This window comes from Papio anubis, chromosome 3 (assembly GCF_008728515.1).
Source record: "Papio anubis isolate 15944 chromosome 3, Panubis1.0, whole genome shotgun sequence".
NCBI classification, from domain to species: Eukaryota; Metazoa; Chordata; class Mammalia; order Primates; family Cercopithecidae; genus Papio; species Papio anubis.
The window spans coordinates 177,587,520-177,599,173 of NC_044978.1; the positions used below are offsets into that span (position 1 = coordinate 177,587,520).

The following is an 11,654-nucleotide window of genomic DNA, read 5'->3' on the forward strand; positions in this document are numbered from 1 at the left end:
ACATAGCCTGCTGAAATGATGCTGTTTTATGTTCCTCTCCACATTTATTTTGGACTTTAGGGAAAAAAATCTTGATAAAATAGAAACTTTTAGTCATGTCTCAACTGTACTATGGGATTATAAGGGAAGAATCTCTGTAAAGGGAGTGAAAATGTGTGGGGATCCTGAGCAGGCTAAGAGTTTGTCCTCCAAACTCATGTTCCCTAAATGTCTTCATTCTCATCTGGGGGCAGGAGTGGCAGGTGTGGGGAAGTAGGAGCCCTGATTCTACATCTCTTTTGCTGTCAGAACAATTCTGCTCCGGCCCAAATTTGCAGGCTGTACAGAGTAAAATAAAACTATAATTAACTGAGCCCCCTCCACTAAGATTAGATCAACCATCTATTGATCATCAAGCCTGCCTTTGGGGGTCTCATTTTTCAATCCAGGGGGCCCCTCAAAGAATTCTTTCCTGTCATATTGCCCTTGAGAGAATGTTGCTAAATATAATTCCCTCCATCTTACTCTCCCTGGAATGATCTGGCCCCTCTCATAGATAGCTTCAGAGACATGCTCAGCTGTTGGTTCTGTTTTCTCTCTTTCCTTTTATAGACAGGGTCTTGCTCTGATACTGAGGCTGGAGTGCAGTGGGGCAACCGTAGCTTAGCTGAGACCACAGGTTCACGCCACCATGCCTGGCTAATGTTTTTTTTCATCTTTGTAGAGATGAGGCCTCACTGTTTCCCAGGCTGGTCTTGAACTCCTGGGCTCAAGTGATGCTCTCACTTCAGCCTTCCAAAGTGCTGGGATGACAGCCATCATGCCTGGCCTTGTTGGTTCTTAATCTGGCTCTGTGAGGCTAAGGGGGACAACCAATCTCCCCTAGGCCAGAGAGGTGGGTCATGGTAGCAGAAACCACCATCGTCCATGAAGTAAAGAGGATTAGGACTCGGAGGTCCAAAACCCCTTCCTTGATGGAGATTCTCTGTTGCAAACTTGAAAGTTAAGGGTTTGTTTACATTAAGGAAACTGCTAGCTTATTATAGTTTATAAAACAGCACAGGACTGGCATGTAGTAGGTATTGCATATGAGGCAACGTGGTGCAGTGTTTATAAGAGTGGGTTTTAGACCAAAACTCTCTGGTTTCAAATATAATCACTATCAGCCATGTGACTTTGGGAAAATTACATAAGCCCCCTGTACCCCATTTCCCCATCTGCAAAATAGGGATGATGACAGTACTACTTTACTTGGTTGTTCTGAGGACTAAATGAGATAATACTTTAAAAATGCTATCACTGGGTGTGACATGCTATGGTAGGCAAAATAATGGCTCCCAAAGATGTCCACTTCCTGATCCCCTGGACCTGTGACTACATTAGATTCATGGCAAAGGGAAATTAGGGCAGCAGGTGAAATTGAGCTTGCACATCAGCCATCCCTGAGATGCAGAGCTCATCTTGGATGATCTCAGTGGCCTGATGTAATCGAGAGGGTCCTTATAGGTGGACGGGGAAGGCAGAAGAGAGAGAACCAGACCAATGGCAGCCTGAGAAGATTGTGGCCCACAATTGGTGGTTTTGAGATGGAAGAGGTCATAAACAAAAAATGGAGGCGACCTCTGGAAGCTGGAAAAGGCAAGGGAACAGATTGACCCCTGGAGCCTCCAAAAAGGAACATGGCCCTCCTGGAACCTTGATTTAGACCCGTGCTGGACATTTGACCTACAAAACTATAAGAATATCCATTGTGTTGTTTTATTTTTATTTTTTTTTCACTGTTCAAAGTTTATTGGGGTTTTAGTTGGTATGACACTTGGATAGTTGGTTGCATTGTTTATATGTAGATGTTTCTTTTGCAGTATATGGCAATGTGTACTACTGATATATATAGCACACAGATTAAGATCCTTTGGAACAATTATGCACAAGACACGCAATATTGGATTTATACACTGCATTCTAGGATGTGACTGATTTGGAAAAAAATGTTGGACGAGGCATGTTTGGTGAAGGAGCCAGGAAAGTATATAACATACAGTAAACATCCATCTGGCTCAAGGGGTAACTGCAGCATGTGCAGCATTGGCAGTGGTGCCTCAAAGGTGGTAGACTTATAGGACTATACAAGATTAGTACCATCCAGCATCAGGATATAGCTGTAGGATTTTACAAACTATGCCTCTTTCTAACTTTAGGAATTGATGCTTTTCCCAGTCCATCTTAATATTACTGCTTTAATCACAGATTAGATAAAAAGGACGACATGCACAACCTCCAACTAAAATCCTGTTGTAGCCTAGACAGTGAAGCGGTGTGACATCAGAAAACTTTAAAATTGCAGCTCTTTTTGGATCCCCCAAAGTGTATCTGCACTCTTCTTCAAACAGGCCTCTTCCTCAGGAGTCAGAATCACCTTCACAAGGTGTGAGATTCCATTCTGTCCCAAGATGCAAGGAACACTAAGGAAGACATCATCCTTTATTCCATAGAAACCCTTAATCGTGATGGAAATCGGGTGTACCTGCCTAAGATTCTTCATTATACTCTCTGCCAAATCTGCCACAGAGAGACCAAAGGCCCAGGATGTGTAGCCTTTCAGTTTGATCACCTCATAAGCACTCTTGACAACCTGCTTGTGAACCTCTTTCCACTGTTCTTTATCTGTATCAGTCCCTAACTCTGGGTGCAGAATCCTCAGGGAGATACCGGCAACATTCACCCCACTCCATACAGACACACTGGACTATCCATGCTCCCCAAGGACCCACCCATGACAGATTGATGGGTGGACTCCCAGCCTTTCCTCCATCAGGGAACGGAATTGGGCTGAATCCAGATTGCAGCCACTTCCAATAACACGGCTTTTGGGAAAGCCACTTATCTTCCAAGCCACACAAGTCAAGATATCCACTGGATTTAAAACAATAAGGAACTTGCAGTTGGGCTGTATTTTACAATATTAGAAATAATGAATGTAAAGATGTTTACATTACACTGGACCAAATTGAGAGAGCTTTCTCCTTCTTGCTGATGTGCCCCAGCTGCGATCATGACCAGCTTAGAATTTGCAGTTACATTATAGTCTTTGCCAGAGACCATCTTTGGTTTTCTTAGGAAAAGTCTGCCATATTGGAGATTCATCATCTTTCCCTTTAATTTGTTCTCCGTGACATCAACAAGAGCAAGTTCATCTGCCAAGTCCTTCGTTAAGATACTGATGGCACAGGCCATGTGAACAGCACCAACCTCAACAACGGTAATCACATTCTGGGGGGTCTGTTCTTCCTTTAGAAGATTATGAATCAGCTGATCCTTGAGAATTGCCATATTGGACTTAGAACCAAAAGGAATCGGGAATGCACATTGGGTGGCCATCGGGGGCATGCAGCAAGGAGATTTGGACTTGGTGGCAGCGGCTCCAGCTATTGTGTTGTTTTAAGCCACAAGTTCTTCACAATATGTTACAGGATCAACAGAAAAGTAATCACATATGGTAGGCATTGAAGAAATATAAACTTTCAATTTTCCCTTTACGACTGTTCAGATGTTTCTTTTCTCAACCCCTAGAGAGCAGACATCATACATTTATTTGCAATGACCAGAGCCATGCCAGGCATACACGAGGTGGTCTAGAATAGATGAAAAAACAAACTAATGAATATGGGTGTCTTAGTAACTAGCATTGGTTGTGTTCCTAAGGTGTGATAATGTGGCAGGCTGAATAATGGCCTCCATACATGTTCATGTCCTAATCCTCAGAACTGGTGGGTGTGTTACCTTATAGGCAAAGGGAATTTGCACCTGTGATCAAATTAAGGTTTTGAGATAGCATGATGGTTAATTTTATGTGTCAACTGACAGGGTCAAGTGATACTCAGGTAACTGGTAAAACATTTCTGAGTATGTTTGTGAGGGTCTTTCTGGAAGGGATGAGCACTGAATCAACAGACTGAGTAAAGAAACTCTGCCTTCACCAATGTGTGTGGGCACCAAACAATCTGTTGAGGGTCGGGTAGAACAAAAAAAGTGGAGGAAGAATGAATTTGCTCTCTCTTCTTGAGCTGGAACATCCGTCTTCTGCCGTTGGACATTGAAGCTCTTTGTTCTCGGGCCTTTGGATTCCAGGACTTGCTGAAAGTTACACCATCAACTTCCCTGGATGTGGATGGTCCCAGTAGTATAAGTCCTGGAGCCAATTCCCATAATAAACCTCCCTTTCTCTCTATATATATATCATATTGGTTCTGTTTATCTGGAGAACTTTGACTAGTACACACAGTATTAGTTTTCTGTTGCTGTGTAGCAATGTTACCACAAATTTAGCAGCTTAAAAGAGCACACGTTTACAAACTATCCTGGATTATCTGGGTTGACCTAATGTAATCTTAAGTGTTTTTATAAAGGGACACAGAAGACTCAGAGTTACAAAAGTGATGTGATGATGGAAGGAGGGTTTTGAAAAAGCTACACTGCTGGCTTTGAAGATGAAGGAAGGGGCCATGAGCCAGGGAATAAAAAATGGAATTTAGAAGCTGCAAAAGATAAGAAAATAATTCTGCCTTAGAGTCTCCCCAGGAGTAACCAGCCCTGCCAATGCTCAACTTTAGCCCAGTGAGACTGATTTCAGAATTCTGAACTCTAGGACTGCAAGCAAGTAAATATGTGTTGTTTTACGCCACTAAGCTTGTGGTACTCTGTGACAACATTTATAGAAAACTAATACAGCTGAGTATAGGAGAATGGTTTCCTTCCCACTGGCTGAGTGTACATCTGAAAGGTGGTGTATTTTGCCCATTTTCAGAGAGAGAAACTAAGACTGTATTAGTTATGTATGACTGTGTAACAATGTTACTATACACTTAGCAGCTTAAACCACTTCACATTTATTATCTCATAATTCTGTGGGTCAGGACTCTGGGCACAGAATGGCTGGGTCCTCTGCTCTATGCCTTCACAAAGCTGCAATCAAGATATTGGCTGGGGCTGTTGTCTCTTCTGAGGTTTGACTGGAGGCTGTGCTCATAGGTTTTGGCAGTTCCTTGCAGGCTGCTGAACTGAGGGCCTCACTATCTTTTTTGGATGGAGGCTGGAGCTGCCCTCAGTTCACTGCCATGTGGCCCTCTCCATAGGGCATCTTACAACATGGCAGCTTGCTTCTTCACACCCAGCAAGAGAGGTCACAATCTTTCGTATCATAATAATGTGCATCTCGTCACAAATCACAGGCCCCACTGACACTCAAGGGCAGGGGATAACACAAGAGTATAAATGTATTAGTTGCTTCCACACTGCTACAAAGATACTACCTGTGACTGGGTAATTTATAAACAAAAGAGGCTTAATTGACTCACAGTTCCACATGGCTGGGGACGTCTCAGGAAACTTGGCAGAAGGTGAAGGAATCATGGCGGAAGGTGAAGGTGAAACAAGGACTTTCTTCACATGGTGGCAAGAGAGAGAGTGAGAGAGGGGGGAGATGCCACAGACTTTTAAACCATCAGATCTTATGAGAACCCACTCATAAGAGAACAGGAAGGGGGAAATCCACCCCCATGATCCAATTACCTCCCACCAGGCCCCTCCCCCCAACACCTGGGGATTACAATTCAACATCTGATTTGGATGGCGACACAGGACCAAACCATATCAATAAACATCAGCTTATGGGGCCTCCCCAGAGGCTGTCGACCATAATGACCCAGAGAGGGTCATTATGAGTTGGAAGAGTTGGAAGCAGGAAGTTAGTGGCCCTCAAAGGGAGGCAGTGTGATAAGGCAGTCAAGAATATTTGCCCAAGGAGACTGTGTTATATCAAATTCCAACTATGGCACTTCTTCACCTTGAGAACATTACTTATTCTGAGCCTCGGTTTCCTCATCTGTAAAATGGGAATGATAGAGCACAGGCCTCGTAGGACAGCTCTGAGGTTACTAGTTGATCTGAATATAAAGGACTCTGCTCCTTGGAGGCCCTGAATCAATGCCACTCATGTTCACTATGTTTCCTCCAAATTGGTTTGTTTTGCATGGTAGGGTGTCTGTAGTTGTAGATTCTTGAAAGCAGTTTGACTGGCAGCAGAGGGTTCTCTTGTCTCCCAGTATCCATCAATCCAATTTCCCTTTGATGATGGGATCCACCAGTTTGGGTTGGGTTCGTGGCCATCTAGCTGAAACTACTTTTCTTAACACCCCTTGCAGCAAGGGGTGTGACCAAATTTTGATAACAAAATTTTGTGTACAAATTTTGGTCAACGGGGTGTGAGCAGAGCCCATAAAAGGAGCACTCTTCCTCTTCTCTCTTCCTGCAGGCAGGAATGTGACAAGAGCATTGTTTGACACCAGTCATGGTGACGGCTGAGAACGAGCTAGAGTGCCCTGCTTCCCAGCTCCTCACCAGCCCTGGGCCATCTACGGAGACTCTACACAAGTGAAAAATAAACTCTTTCCTTTTGAAGTCACTGTACTCAAGGTTGCTTGTTAAAACAGCCTCATCTGGTTCTTATTTAATACATGGTTGTTCACTGGCTTTAGCTGTGAAGAACAATCACATGCAGCCAGATGGAATAGTTCCTGCTTTAGAATCATGTGTGAATCCTGCCTGAGCCTGGATTCCCCAAAAGCAGAGCCTGAGACAGAAGCTTTTGTTTGAGGACTGTTTGACAGTGTGGTCCCAGGATCAGGTATGGGACAACAAGTGAGGCTTGGGTGGAGGAGTGTCTTGGCTCCACCTTCTGTGACTTCCTGATCTCCTTCAATGATTCCATGAGAATCATCTCAGAGCAATCATTAAAGGTAGAGAGAGTGCAGCAATTTTCCACTGACTTGAAGTCCCTGTTGGTTAAGGTTTATCCTATTTGATGTTTATTCCTCACAGTTCTGAAGAGTGCATGTGCCCAGCCCAAGGAGGCTTCCTGCGGCATCCTAAGCCCAGTATTGATAAACATTGGGTGAGATGCTGTCAGGTCACCGTTGCAGGAAGCTGGCAGAGCCTGGGAACACCTGGCCACCACAGCTGGGGCTGTGATCATAGATAAATGAGGCCAAGAGGATCTAAGGTGGTACACAGGAGAGGGCCCTGGGAGTCATCAGAAGTGGTGAGTCAATGAGCCAAAAGCCCGTTCTTCCACCATGCTCGCTTTCCCCTGAACTCAAGCTGTCAGCAAGGCTGCATTCCCCCAATCCTGAAGGCTCTAGGGGAGGATCCTTACTGCCTCTTCCAGCTTTTGGTGGCTCTAGGTGTTCCATGGCCTGAGGCTGCAGCATTCCAATCTCTGCCTCCATAACCATATGGCCTCCGCTGTCTGTGTCTCTCTCAATGTGGCTTCTTTTTTTCTCTCTCTTCTGAGGACTTGTCATTGGACTAGGGACCTACCCTAATCTAGCATGAACTCACTTTGAGACTCTTACCTTAATTACATCTGCAAATACCCTAATTCCAAATAAGTTCACATTCTGAGGTTCTGGGTGGAAATTTCCTTTGGAGGCCACCCCATTCAACCCACTACATACACATTTAAAAACCCTCTGGAGGTTTTCCGTTTTCTGTTTTAAGGGTCTGAAACCCAACTCGTTTACGTAAGACAAAAGCTGACATGAGACTGGGAAGGATGGGAGTGGACCTGACCTCAGACATGGTCAGGCAACCTCTTTTTCTGTTTCTCTCCACTGCCTTCTTCTATGCCTTGGCCCCATCTTCTCCCTCTGACAGTGAGCCTTGTCCAAGCAGGAGGAGAAGCAGAGTCACAGGCCACTCCCAGCTCCAGCCAAGCCAGACAGGAGAGAGTTCCTCTTATGGTGACTATATATGAAGTCCCAGGCAAGGACTCTCTTGGCCCAGCTTGGGTCACCCTCCTGAAAGGAGGGGCATGCAGGGACACTGGGGGCAGCAGGTGCCCACAACCTATCAGCTTAGTGCTTGAGATGCCCAGTGTTCATCTCCTGACTCTCCCACTGCACCTAACAGTGTTCTTCCCAAATCCTTCACGCTGTCTCCCCACTGTGCCTGGCACACACTGTTTTCTCTGTGTGAGCAGTCTTCCTGGGGAAGTTTTACTGCCCTGCACCCTGCACATAGCCCCCAGCCCTGGCTGAGCTGAGTCTGTCCTCAGTGCTCTCTTGACCTGCTTTGTTTCCAGCAATCACCAAGCTTAACACGTGTGTCCCAATGATTTAGTGTCTCCCTCACTGCCCCTGAGCTCACTGAGCCCAGGCACCAGGTCGCATCATCCTCGCGAGCAGGAGCTTAGGGAATGTGCACTGAATGAATGGATGCATGAGTGAAGGAACTCTTGGGCAAGCTGGGAGATGAGTCATGGCTGGAGGTGTGGTGGACAGTTCTGGGAGACTCTATTAGTTTCCTGTGGCTACTGTAACAATGACCAAAAGCTGGTGGCTTCCAACAATAGGAATTTATTTGCTCAAAGTTCTGGAAGCCAGAAGTCTGAAGTCAAGGTGCCTTCAGGGTTAGTTCCTTCCTGGAGACCCTGACGGATAAATCGTCCCATGCCTCTCTCCTGGCTTCCAGTGGTCATCAGTGATCCTTGGTACTTTCTGGCTCATAAACTCTCTCCAGTCTCCACTCCATCCTCACATGGCCTCCTCTCTGTGCTTTCGCATGGCCTGCCTATAACAACATCAGCCATTGGTTTCAAGGCCCACCTGAATTCAGTGTGGCTTCACGTTAATTTAAGTAATTACATCACAAAGACTCTATTTCCAAATATGGTCATATTCTGAGGCTTCAGGTGGACACAAATTTTGGGGGGCGTTATTCAAAACAGTATAGAGAACTTCTGTACATGTTTCAAAACGTTATCTGAGACCTGAGAGCCCACCTTCCCCTGCTTTCTCCTGCTTCCTGGGGTCACCTCCCAAACAAACTACCCACACCCAAGCTCTGTCTCAGGCTGTGCTTTGGGGGGCACCAAAACTAAGACAGGGGTAGAATGCATACAAACTTCAGATGTCTTTTTAGTACTGGCTGTTGGGGCCTCCTTGTTCCCCACCCTGCAGCTGAGTCACCACCAACACCCACAGACCAGAGACTCTATGATTACAGTTAAATTCAACTGGGGACTCAGTATGTACAATCACTATTGTCCCCACTTTACAGGCAAGGATACTGTGGACCCAATCCATTCTATCACTTGTCCAAGGCCACACAGCCAAGGAGTGACAGAACCAGGTTGAATCCAAGCCATTCACCTGCCCAGCATAGGCTCCTGCCCTCCGTGTCTCCAGGGACCCCATTGAGCACCTGATTCCCTGTGTCCTTGGGCCAGCCACGTGACCCCTTGACCTGCTGCATGTGGCCGTTCATCCCTGCCTTGAATTTTGCAGATGTCATGGCTGAAGACCGGGATTCTTGCTGACATCCACAACAGGAGAGGCTCAAGAAGGAAATTCGTGAGTTGTTTCCTTTTCACGCTTTTTTTTGCAATTATAATTTTTATTTACTTATTTAATTGACAAATAATAGTCATGTATTTATGGGGTGTGATGTGATGTTTTGATATATGCATACATTGTAGAAAGATTAAATCAAGCTAAGTAACATATCCATCACCTCACTTATTTATTCTTTTCTCACGATGAAAAAGTTTAAAATCTACTCTTTTAGTAATTGTAAAATATACAATACATTATTACTAATTGTAGTCACCATGTTATGTGACAGATCACAAAAACCAACTCCTCCTAAGGGAAACTTTGTATGTTTTGACCTACATCTCTCTTTTCCCCGTTCTTGACTCCCTCTCCAGCCTCTGGTAACCACTGTTCCACTCTGTTTCTATGAAGTCACCTTTTTTAGATTCTGCAGGTAAGTGAGCCCATACAATATTTGTCTCTGTGTCTGGCTTATTTCACTGAGCAGAATGTCTTCCATTCTTATCCATGTACCTCCATGCAAACAACAGGGTTTCCTTCTCTTTTTAAGTCTGAATAGGATTCCACGGAGCATATAAGCCACATTTTCTGTATGTATTTATTAATTAATGGACACTTTAGTTACTTCCATATCTTCGTTGTTGTGAATAACACCACAGGTGAACAGATACCTCTTTGACATATTGATTTTAATTCCCTTGGATATGTACTCATTATTAGTCCGTTTTCATACGATATAAAAAACTGCCTGAGACTGGGTAATTTATAAGGGAAAGAGGTTTAATTAACTGACAGTTCAACATGGCTGGGGAGGCCTCAGGAAGCTTACAAGCGGAAGCAATGTGTCTTCTCCACAAGGTGGCAGGAAGGAGAAGTGCTGAGTGAAGGGAAAGGAGCCCCTTATAAAACCATCAGATGTTTTAAGAACTCACTCACAATCATGAGAAAAGCATGGGAGAAATTGCCTCCATGATTCAGTTACATCCACCTGGTCTCTCCATTGACTCATGGGGAATTTGAGATATGGGTGTGGACACAAAGATTTGGGTGTGGACACAAGATGAGATTTGGGTGTGGACACAAAGCCTAACCATATCAGCTCAGCAGTGGGATTGCTGGATCCTGTGGTAGTTCTATTTTTCAGTTTTCTGAGGCACTTCTATACTGTTTGCTGTAATGGCTGTACTAATTAAATTTCCAACAGTGTGCAAGGGTTTCCTTTTCTCTCCACCTTCACCAACACTTGTTGCCTTTTGTCTTCTTGATAATGGCCTTCACACTTTTTTTAATAAGGTAAATGATGGGTTTGAAAAAATGTTCTTGCCCTGATGAAGACCCTTTGTACCCAGAGCATGGCATAGGTAAAGGATGAAATCTCAAATTATAGGCATGGGCACCCCTCCCCTCTGCCCTATGCCTTCTCAGGATTCTCACTTGCTCTGGCATCTCTTGAGTTCTTATTTTGCTGACCATGGTGAAGGGTAGAGAGGATGAGAAAAGAAGGAAAGACAGGAGGACTGATTAGGGGCTGGGGTATGGGGAAGGGGAAGGGAGAGAGAAGGAGATAATAGCAATTATCATTGGACTTTGGGGACAGAGACAGCAAAGAGCATATCTTATTCTATTTGTGCAACAAACTCCCCTATCACTATTCTTTCAGAACCTCCTTTGGAAGAGGTTGACATTGCTGGCCAGTGGATTGAAGCCAGATTTCTGCTTCTCTTGGTGATGACATGATGCTGAGAAGGTCCTGCATGAATTAAGACACAATATGCTGCAAACATCAGAAGGCTCATTCAAGGTGGCGTAATCTGGAAGGGTGGAACATATTGGCTCAAACACTGGGAAAGCTCATAGGTAGAGCAGGCTTCTGGGTTGCTTGGTCCACATATCATCAGATGGAAGCTTAGTTTCTCTATGATCCTCTTGGTTCTGCCAGTCTCTAGGTATCATTCATCAGTTTTGCTCTCAAGCTGGCTTTGGGGCTCCCAGAGCTACATACTTTCGCCTTCACTAGAGAAGAGAACAGGATTCTCTTCCATTAGCCACCAAACAGAAGTTCCAAGCTTTATTCAGAATGGACTAACCCAGGTCACCCACCCATAGCCAGTAAGCATGACTTGTAGGTGGTGGGAATTCTTTGGTTGGCTCAGTCTAATCAGGGTCCACCCTCAGACCTGGGTAGAATGGAGTGAGTCTTTATCAAACTACACAACTGCTATGCAGTGAGGTTTGAAAAATTGGCCATTATGGCTGCCTGAGCCCATATGGCACCTTTATGTGTAT

The 11,654-nt window shown here is 44.8% G+C and overlaps 1 long non-coding RNA gene and 1 pseudogene across 1 annotated transcript; one reads left to right on the forward strand and one right to left on the reverse strand.

The window, feature by feature from the left end:
- Positions 1-747: 747 nt before the first annotated feature.
- LOC110743221 lies at positions 748-5,363 on the reverse strand (annotated as a pseudogene).
- A 256-nt stretch (positions 5,364-5,619) lies between these two features.
- On the forward strand, positions 5,620-10,904 carry LOC116274219. Its single transcript, XR_004182852.1, has 3 exons — positions 5,620-7,075; positions 9,336-9,386; positions 9,743-10,904. It is a non-coding gene; the product is annotated as an uncharacterized LOC116274219 (long non-coding RNA).
- The last annotated feature ends 750 nt before the right edge of the window (positions 10,905-11,654 follow it).